Consider the following 16,118-nt stretch of genomic DNA (forward strand, 5'->3'; position numbering starts at 1 on the left):
TTTAATAAAACTGGGATTTTCTGATTATTTTAATGTTTTATTCTTGTTCAATCTTTTGTCCAAATTACAGCTTCTTCATTCATAATAAAAACTGGCAATAAAAAAAATTATAAGATAGCAATAAGTTAATAATAATTCTGACATTATTATAAACTTCAGTGCTGCAGCTTCCTTCTTTAAATCAGGTTGAAATGTGGTGGTGAGAAGGTCCGTACAGGAAATTTCTCCAGATGTTCTAGTCAACTTCTGATGTTGCTTTGGGTCAGAGTGGAGATGCTCATGCAGGCCTAATTTATTCAGTGCATATCCCATAGTTGTGCCTTCAGCAGCCTTCATGAGGGCATCCTGCAGTCTCTCAGTTCTCCTACGTTGCTTAAGACTTGATGAACCAACCTTCTTGTGACCCACCTTGACCCATTGTGGCCCAGGATTCTTCTTTAATAGGAGCAAATCAAACCTGTGAGCTCTTTCTGGTCCGTCTGTTATCAAATATTTCGGAATACTTGGCCACCACGCTCTTATCTGCTTACCTGGACCTTAAGCTTTTCAAGTTACTAAAGAAAGGTGAGAACCTTCAGGGCCCAGATCTCAGTGTTCTACGTGTGAAAAAGGAAGTGAAGTTAGATTTTATGGCCAGGAGGGACACAGCATGGAGATGTCCTTATTTTCTGGTTAACACTCATGGACCAATCTTTAATTAAAGGTAAAAAAATCAATTACCAAAGAAAAACTTCCTAAAACGGCGGTTCTCCCATTGAAGAGCTACTAGTTTCTACAGTCAAGCATTATCACAGGAGTAATGATGTAGCCTTACTCTGCTCTGGTGCAGAGGAACTGCTGATGTCATCCTTCCTGCAGTACATTATGTCTCTCTGTTCCCCACATCCTCTGCCTCATCCGATTGCTCCTCTGATCTCGTACACACAGAACAACCTTCTTTAGCTTCCATTTGCTCCGCCAATAGAAACACGAGCCTTCGGCTGACGTTAGGAGAGTCGGTTTGGATTGCCTCTCCACAGCAGCCTGAGGGCCGACCTGCAGCTTTTCTCACATCCGTCGTCTGAATGCAGCATGGAGTTCCAGCCTGGAGATGAGCGGCAGAGATGCTGGAGGTGGTTGCTCTGATAAACGGAGACATCTGGGATTCATGACGGGGACCTTGGTGAAACTTGGTAGCTTTGAACGTTCCTGGGCGAAGCATCCAGGCTGAAGCAAACGTTTCAAGCTATTAGCTTTAAAGCAATATTATACAAAGCTGGAAGAAAAAGTGGGTAACTAAACAAAAACTAATGGATAAATCCTGGAAATCTTTGTTTGAATGTTTCTGATTGGTTGTTTATTTTATCTGTTCAGTGGCTCTTCACCTTTTCCCCGAACTCTCAAATTAAACATTTATTTCTAACAGAAAATCATTTATGGAGAGACCTGTTTTTTCTCGTGATTTACTTTGCATAATTCCAAAGCAAGAAAAAAACGAAACATGTTTCATGAGGAAGAAACAGGAACCTAGAAAGTGCAAACATGCTATTTAACGTGATGAGGGAGAAATTTCAGGTATTTCTCTGAGGTTGAATCTGATCGACCGGCAGCTGCAGCTGAATGGTGCTCCTCAGTCTGTGGAGGTCGTCTTCCACCTGGAAACAAACGAAGACAAGGAATCTCCGACTGTAACACCTGTGGATTTACTGTAGCACCAAACCACAGGAGGTCAGAGGTCAGAGTCTGTGGGAAGAAGTCCAGGATCATGAAAAGAGGAACAACAGCGCCATCTATGGTCACATTTCTGAGTGAAACCAGAGACCTGTCTGATAGAACCACCTAAATGTCCACTGAAAGACACGTGATCGGACTGAATTCTCCATGGCAACGGATCTAATCATGACAGGAACTTCCCTGATTGGACGCCTGCAGGTGATTCTGTGCCAGATATTGTTGCACAGATGTTTGATCTTATAAAAGTAGAAGAAAAAGACAAACCATAAGGTTTAAAACCGTGTCCATCACCTCTGCCAGCTCGTCCCTCAGCATCCAATCTCTGCAGCAACGCCTTCCTGTGGAAGTGATGCAGGAAGTGAGGATCCCTAACCTCTGAACTGATGAAATCCCGCAGACCCAAATGAGCCGTTTCTACTAAGGAAGCTGTGGAAACAACGTTGCAACCTGACATTATTCCATGTGTTTCACAAAGCAGTTTGACTTTATTAACACTCTAAGCCTCCGTCCAACTCCCAGGTAGCTGAAATACTCCAACATGAAAGGGAATAATAGCTACGGTCATGACTGACCACCCTGAAAACACATTTATTACTTTACAAGCACACACATTACTGTATTTCATTTGATTGAACAGATAGTGCTGCATAACTGTGCAGTGAATGGAAAATGATACTTTGATACCTCACAATTAAACGTGGTGGAAACATCTGGCATCAGGTGTCCACTAAACAATAAATACAGTCCCTGTGTGTTAATTAATGAGTCTAACTGCAGATGTTCTGTTTCTGGCCTCAGAGGTTCGTTAGAGAACATTTCAGAACAAACAGCATCATCAGGACCAAGGAACACAGCAGACAGGTGATGGAGGAAGTTCTGGTTTACAGCAAGGTTAGGTTCTACAACAACCAAACTGACAGGCTGAGCAAGGATAGCATTAATCAGAGGAGTCGACGATAACTCTGGAGGAGCTGCAGAGATCCACACATTGCTATTGGAAAGTCTTCAGAAGTCTTGTTTTCAGTTTGCCATTCAGGAGACACAGCAAGCATGTAGGAGCTGCTCTGGGTGGATGAGACAAAACTGAACGCTCTGACCGAAATGTAAAACACTGTGGCAAAATAGTAACTATGCACATCACCTCGAACACAATCCCAGTACTGAGACATGGCAGTGGCAGCATCGTCCTGGGGGGTATGCCGATGTTAAGCAGCGACAGGGAAGCAAGTCAGAGTTGATGGGAAGATGGATGGAGCTAGATTTATGGAAAATCTTGGAAGAAAACCCATTAGAGGCTGGAAAACACTTCAGACTGCGGGGAGGTTCACCTTCCAGCAGGAAAACGACCCTAAACATACAGCCAGAGCTACAATGGATGTTTTAAATCATGTGTTGGAATGGCCTAGTCAAACTCCAGACCCAAATCTGAATCTGGGGCAAGACTTGGAAAGATGCTCTTCAACCATTCTGACTGAGCTTGTGATGTTTTGCAAAGAATAATCAGCTAAATTTTCATTGTGCAGATGTGAAAAGCAGGTTAAGATAGCATTGGCTGGGGAAGAGGGGTTGGGGCTGAAAACACGTGCACACCACACTTTTCAGATTTTTATTTTAGGAAAGGTTTGAGAACCAGGTATCATTTCCCTTCCACTCTACAGTCATGCACTTTGTGTTGTAAAAATCCTAGTAAGGTCAAACTGAACCACAACCAGGTAACATGAGCAGTTATGAAGAAAAAACCTGGTCTGGTCACCACAGAGACACAGTCCAAACATCTGGACCTGACCGGTTTGGTGTGGTAGGCGAAGGAGATCATTCTTCTGGTGCAGGAGATGAAGAAGGTGACGTCCCAGGTAAACACATACCAGGCATCGATTTAGACACAAACCCTGTGAAAGGCTGTGTGAACTGGGAAAGCTACAGGTGTTTGTCTGCAGGGCGTGGCTGTTTACTAGGAGAGGTATCCCAGGAAACCTCCCTGCAAGGACAGGTAGGCCCAGCAGGGTTGCTCGACTCTCTGCTTCCTCTGCCATCTGGATTCTCACCTGGATACAAAGTGAGAAGAAAAAAGAAAAGACTGTGAGGAAGCCTGAAGACCAACCTGAAGGTTAGTGAAAATTGACAGGAGCTTCAGTAGAAGCAGCAACAAAAGTCTCCAGTGGCTTCGGCAGCTGAGTGAGTTTCTCCTTATTCAACAGCAGCTCTGAATGCTTGAGGGGTAACTGCTGAGGAAGACTCAGAGCAGAGTGAAGAAGGTAGACCATGTCCTTCATGTCGTCCAGACCCAACACCTGCTCAAGACGGGTTGGTTGGTGAAATACAAAATAAAAGGTGAACTTAGGACCTTTCAGCGCCCCCTGCAGACAAGAACAGGTTTTACCTTGTCCAAGTCAGCGAATGTTTTTCATGGCGTCATTGATAAGAATCTAGAAGTCTTGATTCAGGACAGTTTCCATTAGATTGCAGGAGGACATTCTCTGTCCATCTGAGAAGAACAACATCATAACTTGAGATGACCTTTATGGTCCCATTAGTTTTAATTACAGTTGGGTGTTTTATAGATAACGGAGTAAACAGTTCAGGCACAGAAAGGGTCTGGTATCAGTAAGGTATGGTGCCGTCTACAGAATAATAAGCCCCTTTCACATCACATTCATTCTGTGATCCTTACATGTTCTTAACACCCAGCAATCAGCTGACAGGTCCCGACCAAGAACCGGAGAGGTTTAAGTCGACCCACCAATATTTGCGCCTCTGATCTACCTCAGGAGGTAGTTACAAACTTATCACTACTGCACATGTCTTATGCATTGCTAATGCAAAATTAAGACTTTTTTTTATTGACTTAACTTAGTCAATATGTGGCAGTTGTAAAATAAAAGATACTACTTAGAGTCACAAGAATGATTTGAAAAGTGATCAAATTCTTTAGGATTTACCGTTGTTTAACAGTGCAGTTTCCACTGAAACATATTTGGCTTTTACGTCCCGCAGCAGATCACCCACTGTGGTCCACATCGACACCAGAGTGAAGCAGCACTCCTGACCTGCAGGGAGCTGCAGGTAGAGGACCGGGCGTCCAAAGCTGTAACGGACAGAAACATCTATTCAATTCAATTTCAATTCAGTTTATTTATATAGCGCCAATACACAACACATGTTGTCTCAAGGCACTTCACAAAGTCAGGTTCATACATTCCAGTTAATCGTAACCATTGAACAGTGCAGTCAGATTCAGTTATTTATTCAAATTGGATAAAATGTTTTTCTGTCTAAGGAAACCCAGCAGATTTCATCCAGTCAGTGACTTGCAGCATTCACTCCTCCTGGATGAGCATGTAGAGACAGTGGACAGTCACTGGTGTTGACTTTGCAGCAATCCCTCATACTGAGCATGCATGTAGCGACAGTGGAGAGGAAAAACTCCCTTTTAACAGGAAGAAACCTCCAGCAGAACCAGAACCAGGCTCAGTGTGAGCGGCCATCTGCCACGACCGACTGGAGGTTTGAGAGAACAGAGCAGACACACAAAGAGAACAAAGAAGCACTGATCCAGGAGTACTTTCTATGGGACGGAAAAGTAAATCTTAGTGGATGTAGCTCCTTTAGTCGTTTCATCTAGAAAGAAAGAACAGATAAACTCTGATGCAGTTTTTAAGGTTAGAGTCTGAAAGAGAGCACATAGAGTTTGTCACAGTAGAAGCTCAGTCTATTTCCATGTCTAGGAGAGAGAAAGGGTTAAACACTGAAAGACAGGGCTATGTGGATCATCGGTAGAGGGTGAGCATTAAGTTGTTGCCAGCAGAAGCTTGGACGATGCCCCCCTCCAGAAAGGTGTCACAGGTAGACACAGAGTCAGGCCAGGTGTAGCTTCTAGGAAGAGAAAAGAGGAGAGAACATGAAGTTAAAAGCTGAAATAACAGCAAATAATGCAAAATTGGAGAGTAGTGTGAGAATGTAGCGAAGAGGGTGAAAGTGGTCATTATGTCCTCCAGCAACCTAAGCCTATAGCAGCATAACTACAGAGATAGCTCAGGATAAACTAAGCCACTCCAACTATAAGCTTTATCAAAAAGGAAAGTTTTAAGCCTAGCCTTAAAAGTAGACAGTTTGTCCATCTAGAGCCCACTGATGGTCATTGTTATACTAAAAACCTCAAGGATTGGGATACCTCTCTCTGTCAGACTGATTATAACCATTGGAAAAGAGAGGGGGTCATACAGGTAGCAGAAATGGAGGGTGTGTTTGGACCTCAACCATAACTGAGTCTGTGAGATATGCACTGCAGGGTAATGATGGATGAGATTCAGTTCATGTTTATTGGCTACTAGAAGGAAAGCATTTAATAAAAATAAAATACAGTGTTTTTGGGAACATTCCAGAAATTTCCAGGTGTCTTTGGTGGGTTTTGTAATTATTCAGTGTGTCCCCTCAAAATTAACTAATAAATATCCTTTTAACTACTTATCTTGTATTGACTTGTACCGTTTCAGCATTTAAGGCATACATTGTACTATATGGAGAGCTGGTTAGGGATGGGTCCCAAATTCCGTACTTTTATAGGTACCGACCAATGTCCTTCGGTACTACCAGGTATCGTTTCACGTAAAATGAAACAGTACCATGTTTCGGTACCTAAACTCATCATTGTGACACTGAAGGAGTGGAAGAGTGGGGGATTTTCCATGCCAGACATGAATACAGCATTACATACACAAGAGCTTCATGACGTCCGTAGACGCTGGTACCGTCAACAAAGCATGGCTGATAGAAAGCACTCGAAAGTACCGCTGGACTTTTCCCATTTCTGCTCTTCCAGCCTTTTCCAGGCTATGCACTGACCCCGTAGACTAATAATGTAGCTCAATCTTTCTGAAACACAACCAGTTCCTGCAGTCTGCCAGACTAGTGCCTCATGTTCTGCTCCATAACAAGGTTCCAGTCACGCAGAAGGGCTGAGCTTCCCTCAGGCTTTTCAGCCTCTGTCTCATACACAAACTGGCAACTTTATTTAAACTCTAAAACCTAAAAGCACTCCTGATAAATCTGTGTGAAGACTAAATCTACCTGAACACTTGACAAACCATTGCAGAACACTCATTTTTAAAACGTTGTTATTGTATTTTTGGTTAATTACACAGTACACAGGCCTAAAAATAAGAAAAATATCACACTACAGGTTTGTTGACTATTACTGAGGCTAAAATGAACCAGACTGTTGAAGCAACATCCTATCAAGTCTTACAATCCAACCGTCCACTGGAAGGATGAATGTGGTGCTGGTGTTATGCAGGCATTTTCTTAGTTTGACTGTAACTGTGAAATAGGAAAAAAATTGCATTAAAAACTAAATGTTTTACCTTCAACCCTCATGCCATTTTTCATCAATTCTGTCCAATATAGATAATTGTATTAATTAATGATGGAAATGTTAAAAGGCACAGCTTTATCTTAGTTCATCCTCATTCACAATTTCAGCACAGGTGCCCACACATTTACATGGCCATGTATTCACACCAAGTGACTATTTTACATTTTGGCTTTTGTACCAAATAGTGTCCTAATAAAAGTCTCTAGACTCTAAACATCAGAACCAACCTGTTTTTTTAACTTGTTTTTTGAATTTGTTCTGGTATTCCTCAACAGTTGATCAGATAGTACGCAGATGATGCAGTGATATTATGATCAAGTCATTAAAGAAGATGAAAAAGTTATAATTTACCTTTGGATGTAGATTGACTGGAGTAACTGGAAACGACAAAGGTGTACCAGGTGGAGCTGGACTGAAAGATGAAAAGAATTGATTAAATTTTACAAAAAACTGTTATTTTAGTTTGTACACTAAAGGCCATAGTTTTTGATTTGCTTTAACGCACACTTACAAAGAGAACTAAGCAAAAAGTTAAAAGAACCTGCAGGGAATTTTCCAATTTTAAATTAATTTGGTGCATATGTTAACATTTCAGGTCAGAGATGTTTATAAGTATTTTCTTTTCCAAATCCAAGTCAAGTCCGAAGTTACTGATGGCCAGGTCCAAGTCAAATCCCTAGTCCTTTGCTACAAGTGAAGTCTCAAGTGTGTGGTTGACAAATCCAAGTCAAATTTTGGGTTTTTCCACTAGAAGTCCAAGTTAGGTCAGGAGTCTTTAAGGGGCAATTCCAAGTCAAGTCACAAGTCTCTAATACCGGAAATAAACCTTCTCTAAGGGGATGGATGCCACCTAGTCTGCCTTTAAGGACACACAATATAAAACTGCCTAATTTAACAGACGAACATTTATGAGCTATCTTTATAGTCATGTCTAAACAGTAAAAAAGACTCATTTAGATACAAAATGTGACCAGTACTGGTAATGCCGTCTAATGTGTCTACGAGGCATCTCTGACTTCTGCTGACTTTTATCAATGTTATGACTAACTGTCAAATGCTTCTGATAACAATATCGGTCCACTTTTGATTGCACTCATGTCAGCTTCTTGAAAATGAAATAATTTACATACTAATCATTGGTCTACATATGTACCGAATTATGCTCAAAACAGACCATACCTTCTGTGTGCTTCAGCGAGTGTACGTCAGTTGAATGCAACCAAACCCTACCCAAAGAGACATGTTGAGATGCGTTTAGTAATGTGATTACACTGTGGGTACAGCCTCAACATGATTCAGACAGTTAATAATTATATATGCTGCTTTATTTCATAACATGAATAAAACGTGTGGTGTCATGTGTCTTCTACAGTGGAAAAAAACGAATCCAGGGAACTGTGTGTGCAGAGTTCACAGTACCCGACTTATTTTTCATATAACATAACACTAAACTACATAAATCTGAAGAGTAAGAAATAGGATAAGTGGTTTTCTTTTTTTTATAAATATCTAAAAAAAAGGCAGCATGGTGGCACAGTTGGTAGCACTGTTGCCTTGCAGCAAGAAGGTCCTGGGTGCGACTCCTGGCTGGGAGTCTTTCTGCATGGAGTTTGCATGTTCTCTCCGTGCATGCGTGGGTTCTCGCCACAGTCCAAAAACATGACTGTTAGGTTAGTTGGTCTCTCTACAATCCTCTTAGGTGTGAATGAGTGTGTGTGTGGTTGTTTGTCCCGTACGTCTCTGTGTTGCTTGCGATCGATTGGTGACCTGTCCAGGGTGTACCCAGCCTCTCACCCCGTAGACTGCTGGAGATAGGCACCAGCCCCCCCATGACTCACTATGGAGTAAGCGGTATAGACGATGAATGAACCTAAAAAGGGATTGAGCATTTATATTCTGGCCCCTTTACCCTGATACCCAACAATAAAATCTGGTGCAACAACCGCCTTCAAACATCAACTAATTAGTCAACGGAGCACATCTTTGTTTAAGTTTCTGGCCTCAGAGGTCTGTTAGAGACCATCAAAGAACAAACAGCATCATGAAGACCAAGGACCACAGCAGACATGGCTGGGAGAAAGTTCTGGAGAAGGTAAAGCAGAACAATATCCCAACTCACAGAGCTCTGTTCAATCTAACATCCGAACACGGAGAGAGGATGGACCAACTGCAGACTGGAAAATATTAATCAAAGAGCCAGCCAAAGGGCTCATGGTAACTTTGGAGGAGCTCCAGAGATGCCCAGCTCATATGGAAGATTCTCACAACAGGAAAGCTATTAGCTCCACATATCTGGCCTTTATGGAAGAGTGGTACGAAGTTAATCATTGTTGAAAAAAAGCCATAAGAGGCTCAGTTTGGCTTTTGGTCACAAACCATGGAGGGAACGTGTAGACACCCAGATATGTGGAAGGAGATGCTCCAATCAGAGAGTTTTTTGACCTAAATGCCATATGTGGAGCAACACCAACACTGTACATCACCTTAAACACACCATCCCCACAGTGAAACATGGTGTTGGTAGCATCATGCTGTGGTGATGCATCAAAGCATGTTCATGTGTTAGAATGGCCTAGTCAAAGTCCAGACCTAAATCAAATTTGGAATCTGAAGCAAAACTTGAAACTTTATGTTTACAGACCTAAATTCAATATGACTGAGATGTTTTACAAAGAATGAGCAAAGATTAGCAGCTGCAATCTACAAAGTATTCACTCAGAGGAGCTGAATACAAACCCATGTGTTCCTCTCCGTCCACACTCCGTGTTGATCAATTGTATTAAAAACCCAATAAAAGAAAGAGGTATAAATACCAAAACACCAACATTCAAGCACACGTCCAGACCCAAATGTGATCCTGAACTGAGCTCTAAAAAAGGTAATATGAACCTAAAAGCTATTAGTGTCCTCCTTGACTGGAAGGTCCTCACACACACACAATGTCAACCTGACACGTTTTATTGTGCTGCAGGGTGCCGAGGAGTGATTTAGTTATTAAAGCAGGCGTCGATAACATATGCAGCAGCAGTAATGATGCTGCAGATGTTTGTTCACACAGACTGTATAGATGGGACAGTGAGCTGTCGCTGAAACATAAACAGAGGTTCAGAGCTTAACGACTGCTGTAAAATAACATCACTTTTAAGAAAACCTTAAACATCTAGACGAAGAAAGCAGCTTGACTTTAGTAATAAACTCACCATGTAGACTCCAAGTCTTATCCGTTGTGAGAAGCCGACACCGAATCTGCAGAAAAATCTGAAGGAAAAATGATCAGGGCTTAACTGACTGCAAGGACAAACAAACAGCTGAGATCCTCCCTTTCACAGGAAGACATGTGGTCATAGCAGGCAGAAACTGGTTAAAAAAGAGGAACGGTTCATTCTTACTCGGCTGAATAGTTACTGCCGAGCCAAACAGGGGCTGTAATATTTAATTACGTGTTGACATGAGCCTGAGGCAACTGGAAACTGATTTCACAAACTGTCAAAGGAGGAACTTACCTGAATGTCAGACTCGTGTACAAGAATGTGCCAACAAGCAGACTGGAATGTTCCTTTTAGCACTGGGATGTCGTTTGGCAAACAAAAACAAGTTTCAGTTCCTAAGAGGGAGAAGAAAATAACTTTTAGCTGAAGGTTTTCTACAGCAGGGACAAACCCAAGACAAAATTCTTGCTTGTAGAGGTTCTTCTAGGGCAAACATAACTGGCTGCAGGGATAAAGGAGAAGGAATAAGATGTGACTGTACAAACTAAACACTGGAACATTCCTTTCAGTGTTAAAAATATGCTCAGGACAAACAAACCGATTTCAGGGCTGAGAGGAAGAAAGAATAGCAGAAAGGCATCTGCTGCCTGGCTCAAAGGCTCAGGATTGCAGAGAAAAACCAACAATGGAATCCGACATGCAGACCTGTAAAAGGCTAGAGGCAAACATAAACCGGGTCAAGGTCGTTAACAGTTCAAATAATTCCTCCTTCATTTGTAAGTATGAACAGAATGGTATTAACACAGATTTAATTAGATTATAAACCTGCTGAATATTATGTAAAGAAAATTCTGATGAGTAACACCAGCAACTTCGATAGCTGTGCAAGAAAGTACTTATAAATCCTTTTAAAAATACTGCTTATCATATTAGAGCACTCATTAGGTTTTACTGCTCACTATGTGGATCATTCAGGACAGTCTGACCACGAAGCCAAAATGGAAAATAAATAGCAAGGAGCAACCTTTATCTCCCTGGAGCCATTTCCAAATTATTTTCAGTCTTTTCTTCTACTGTGTGACAACCTGCCTTATTTTCATGCCATCACCAGCCATGAGTTGCCTGACTCACCCTAAAAATGTAAGTGTACATTATTTTTGGTTTTTGTGGTCACACTGCTGTCAGCTGGACTGGAGCCTTTGAGCCCCGGAGCCGGATCGCTCAAACTTTTTACCTTCAGGGTAAAACATAAACGTTTTAGGTTATTTTAAAGCAAATTGTTGGTTCATACATTTTGGCTGTAATAATTTACTGTGTATGTTGAAATCCCTACTGACAGCTGGACTGAAACCTTCTCTCCCACGCCTGGAATTTCTCTACGAGGAATTTTCTGCACAGGTCGGATCTGAGGTCCAGTCTGCAGCTATGGATGTTTGCTCGTAAACCCGCTTATCTGCTCCTACAAGGAGGGTCTCAGTGCTGTTACTGAAGGGGTCCTACTTCATTTTTCCAACAGTGAGCCATCTGTTTAATCTCTTGATAGGAAACATCCTGCAAGGGCTTTTCGTTCTTCAGGACGGTCCCTCCTCTACCTCAATTGCTTTCCCAGCCTGTTGCGTTATCTCTACATCTTAAACAACTTACCATCCCCAACTTTAAATAACTTTAAAAGCAAAAATCTATCTGCTGTCCCCTTAAAAACTTAAATATTCCATTGCAGCTGCTTTAATCTTGTATAAATCCTTATATAGTTTTTTTTGGACATAAATAGCAGCGTCACTGCTGTCTGCTGGACTGGAGGCTCTGACCACATATAGAATTTTTCTCAATAATTTGTGAAATAGAGCCAACAGACACCATGTGAAAGTGTCTTTTTGTCAAGTTATTTAGCTTCTTCAGACTCAACAGACCCAGTTCTGTCTAATTCATGAACCAACCGATCCATCTTCACATTTTTATTCTGTCGAGGATGAAGGTTAAGCAAACACGTATTCTATGATGATTTCTCCTCTTCCTCAGTAGGCTTTTGTTGCTTGTTGCATTCACATTTGAAGATTAATGATTGCTGGGGGTATTCCTGATATCCCATTCAACCTGCTGTCTGATGGGCTGAGAGTGCCGGGATCAAGAATTTGATTTATTGGGATCAAGAATCCAATGAAACAAACTTAATTTGTCAGTATTGGGTAATACTGTATTAGCATCAAAACAAAAAATGGTTCTGCTGCTGTCTTTTTATTACTGCATGAAAACCTATTGAATTTTAATGGCTTCTTACACATTTTCAGCTTTGCATTATTTAATTTAGCAACACAGCTGTTATGTTTTCTTTGTGACTGCATCACACGTCATAGTTAGTCAAACAAAAACACTCCAGCTAAAGCAAAAAGTTAAACAACTGCTCCTGATCAGACTCATTTCAGATTAACCTCTTGGAGAGTCTCAGTCAGATGTTTGTACTTTTTCACGGCAAAGATCTGCAAACTACAGTACAGTAATTCAAACCAGTGTCATGTAGATGCTTGACACGATTCAAAGGGAAGCCTTTTTTCTCATACTCTGGGAGCTATGTGGTATTACTGGGATTCAGTGACTCATGAATGGGTATAGAGCTGCATAGTGAAAGGAGAGAAATGGCCTCAAAAGTCTGTGGGTTCTAGGGATGGAAACAAAACTGTGAAACCTCCCTTTTCTGCAGTCACATGAAAAGATACAAAATGAAAAATAGTTTGTCTAAATAAAACTGAACCACATTGTGGTAGAAATATAAATATTCAGTATCTAAATACAATCAGAAGATGAAAACAATCTCAGGGTACCCAGTTTGAACTGAAAACATGCCAGTCCAGCAGACAGTAACTCATATTCAAAACATTTTTCTATGGCATAAGGTCTTGTAATTTCACTTACTGAAAAACATAGATGCTACCACCCATCCTGCCCTGAATACACAACTCTTTAGAGCAGGTACAGCTGATTTGGCTTAACTGACCACTGGAAATAGTCTATTGTGTGTGCTCTGGTGTTAGGTGTTTGTCCAGACACCAGAGAAGGGCTTACACCCAGGAGGGGGGCCTCAAGTCAATACTGGCCTCTTTTTTGGCTTGGTACAAAAAAGGCTTATCAGAAGAAAAAAAACACAAACCTCACATTCTCAGTTTAAACAGCAAACCTTCCAGTCCAGCAGTCAGCAGTCAAAACCAAAAATGTTTATGCTTCAATATTAAAAATACCAAGTGTCCAGCTGGGCAAAAAACCAGTGGTACAAGTAAAATAATACCCTAAATAAAAGACTTAGTTATAATCCACATGCAATTATAAAAAATGTAGCAAAAAGCTTCCCAAGTCTGTTAAAGTCAATAGTTTGGACTCTGTAACCCCCAAAACAACAGACCTACATCACACAGGGAGTCAAAAACAACACCTATGATAAGAGACAGCAATATTCCTCCTGAGAAATCCCCCGAGTTTGCTCTGTTTAAATAGGTTTCCTCCATGTACAGTCGCAATTCACAAACTATGATTTCTAAGTACATTTTACTTACACAGTTAGAAAGTATAACACAAAATAATTATATTCAGATAAGTTCTGAAAAAGCAAACGTAAGTGAGACATTTTTTTACCCTATATTAAACACAAAGACATGGAAGAAGGGTTTTTAAGTCTTCTTTGGGTTTAAAAGCTGTCAGTGAAGAAAAACCCAATTCAAAGTAATCTGGAGTCGCATGACAACTTTGAAAACTTTCCATGTAGCATTTGAGATATTTTATACTTTAATTATTTTGGGTTTTCATCTGAAGGTTATGGTTTTATGTAGAAATTACAGAGGGATATTGCATATACAAGCTTGCCTCATGCATTTAGACAGTCTCACAGTTTTTCTTTCCAAAACTATGGATTTCATATGAACATGCTTCCAAGTCTCTAATGAAGAGTCCATCAGCATCTGAAGATCACCGTAAAACCACAACTATCAACCTCAGGACCGAATTAACCTGAACAGAAGCTTGCGTTATTCCCTCTGCATTTTAAATGTTATTCCGCGGCAGGGATGTTAGATCAGTGCATGTACGACGTGTTTACTGGCAGCCGTGCTGCTGCAGAAGTCGACAGGAAACCAGTAGGGTTTCAACACTTCCTGTGGAAACATGCTGTAACACGCTCCCTAACGGTACTTTAAGCGTCCTCTAGTGTGTAACCATCAGATGCAAAAATGACGTGTCTCTTTTACAAGGGCAGCACGTTGTCGTCTATGTTCAACAGAAAGTTAATTCAAACTTAAAATGTGGCTTTGTTGGAAAGAAACTCTTCAAATCCAGACAACCATCTGAGGGAATTTTACACAAAAACAGGTAAAAGATTGAAAGCCTGTCATGACACTGAAACATGCCAAAAAGACAACATCCAACCACCATCCATGCCCTTCAGCAGGTGTGTTAAATGTAAATCCACAGTTGGACAAAACTACAAACCTGGACAGCCTTGATATTTACTGATAAAATGGTTACAGATGAAGTTATTCCTTCTCTCCACATTTGGTGATTTCTCTAAACATTGAATCAAGACAAAGAAAAGTTTAATACTATGCACACATGTGCAAATAAATGTCAACTAAGGGACATATTTGTGGCACCAGCAGAACATTCTGGGGTTTGTAGTATTTGAGGTCTTTGTGACATCTACCAGCATAGGGACTAACTGCATTTATATAGTCCCATATAGCCATGTGGTCCTAATATGGGTAGAAATACTAATGTGTGTGTGTGTGTGTGTGTGTGTGTGTGTGTGTGTAAATAAATAGAAATACATTAGAACTTACATACATGAGAAATGGACTGCATATAACGCAATAAGCCGTAGAAATAAAGCTTTTAAAAGAGAACCCCAGATTATCATGAAGGATCTTATCAGTCATCTCTCAGATTATCTCAGACACTTTCACTGTGACACACAGAGCGGGGCGATACTAAATGTTACAGAGCGACAAACCACAGGCTGAGACCAAGCAGCAGAAAATAAACCTGACAGAAAACACACGAACCGGACTTACGTTGCGTTCACAGGCAGAGCTGATCTCCGGTCTTTACAGTAACCCGGCGCTTCCTGTGTTGAACAGGCCGCGGGGTGAAAACTACCAGCGGTGAGCGGAACCACCGCTCTGAGTTTCAGGAAACTCCGTTGAAATTTCCACACACCGCCACGTCTACCCCCCATGTTCTCGGGTTCGGATTTTACCCCCAGAACATCCCAGAACACCGCGACTACATGTCAGAGTTTTATAGACTTCAGTAATACGGAAAAATGTGGAGGGACGTCTGACGGGACCTTAATCTAGTTCTTAAGACTGTTCCGGTGTCCTTTTGCGCCTCGGTTCCGCCTACGAGACGTGCTTCACCGCCAGCTGCGCTGCTACGCTGCGTTTTACGGCTGCGTTTTAACTCCGTGGTGCATTCAAGAGAACTCGTACACTGGACATTCCTTGCTAAAACACCTTGAAAATTACTACATTTTTTTTTTTTAAATCCATCAAATATCACAAAGATCGTATTTAATATGTAATTAATATCATCCCTGGCTATTTACAGAGGGCTTCCCAGAGTAAACATTTCATCATTAAATCATGAATATCTGCCAGAATTTATAGGTCATCTTTCAACACTACACAGCTTTGGTAGTCACTATGTTCATGTGTGGGTTCTCTCCAGATGTACCTCCCATAATCCAAATATGGCTGTTTGGTTAATTGGTCCCCCTAAGCTGCCTTTAGAAGTGAGTGTGTGTGTGGATGGTTGTTTGTCCTGTTCAGGGTGTACCCCAGTGACTG

General features: G+C 41.2%; 1 long non-coding RNA gene across 3 annotated transcripts; it reads right to left on the reverse strand.

The window, feature by feature from the left end:
- Positions 1-14: 14 nt before the first annotated feature.
- Positions 15-15,733, reverse strand: LOC124881329. 3 transcript variants are annotated; one of them, XR_007041612.1, is made up of 8 exons: positions 15,345-15,733; positions 10,588-10,688; positions 10,285-10,342; positions 8,264-8,310; positions 7,436-7,496; positions 4,653-4,798; positions 2,005-3,758; positions 15-1,206 (listed from the first exon to the last, which is right to left on the reverse strand). It is a non-coding gene; the product is annotated as an uncharacterized LOC124881329 (long non-coding RNA). The 3 variants fall into 3 exon arrangements; XR_007041611.1 differs by having other exon boundaries at positions 1,978-3,758; XR_007041610.1 differs by having other exon boundaries at positions 15-1,634; positions 1,978-3,758.
- Between the last annotated feature and the right edge of the window lie 385 nt (positions 15,734-16,118).

This window comes from Girardinichthys multiradiatus, chromosome 14 (assembly GCF_021462225.1).
Source record: "Girardinichthys multiradiatus isolate DD_20200921_A chromosome 14, DD_fGirMul_XY1, whole genome shotgun sequence".
Classification (NCBI taxonomy): Eukaryota; Metazoa; Chordata; class Actinopteri; order Cyprinodontiformes; family Goodeidae; genus Girardinichthys; species Girardinichthys multiradiatus.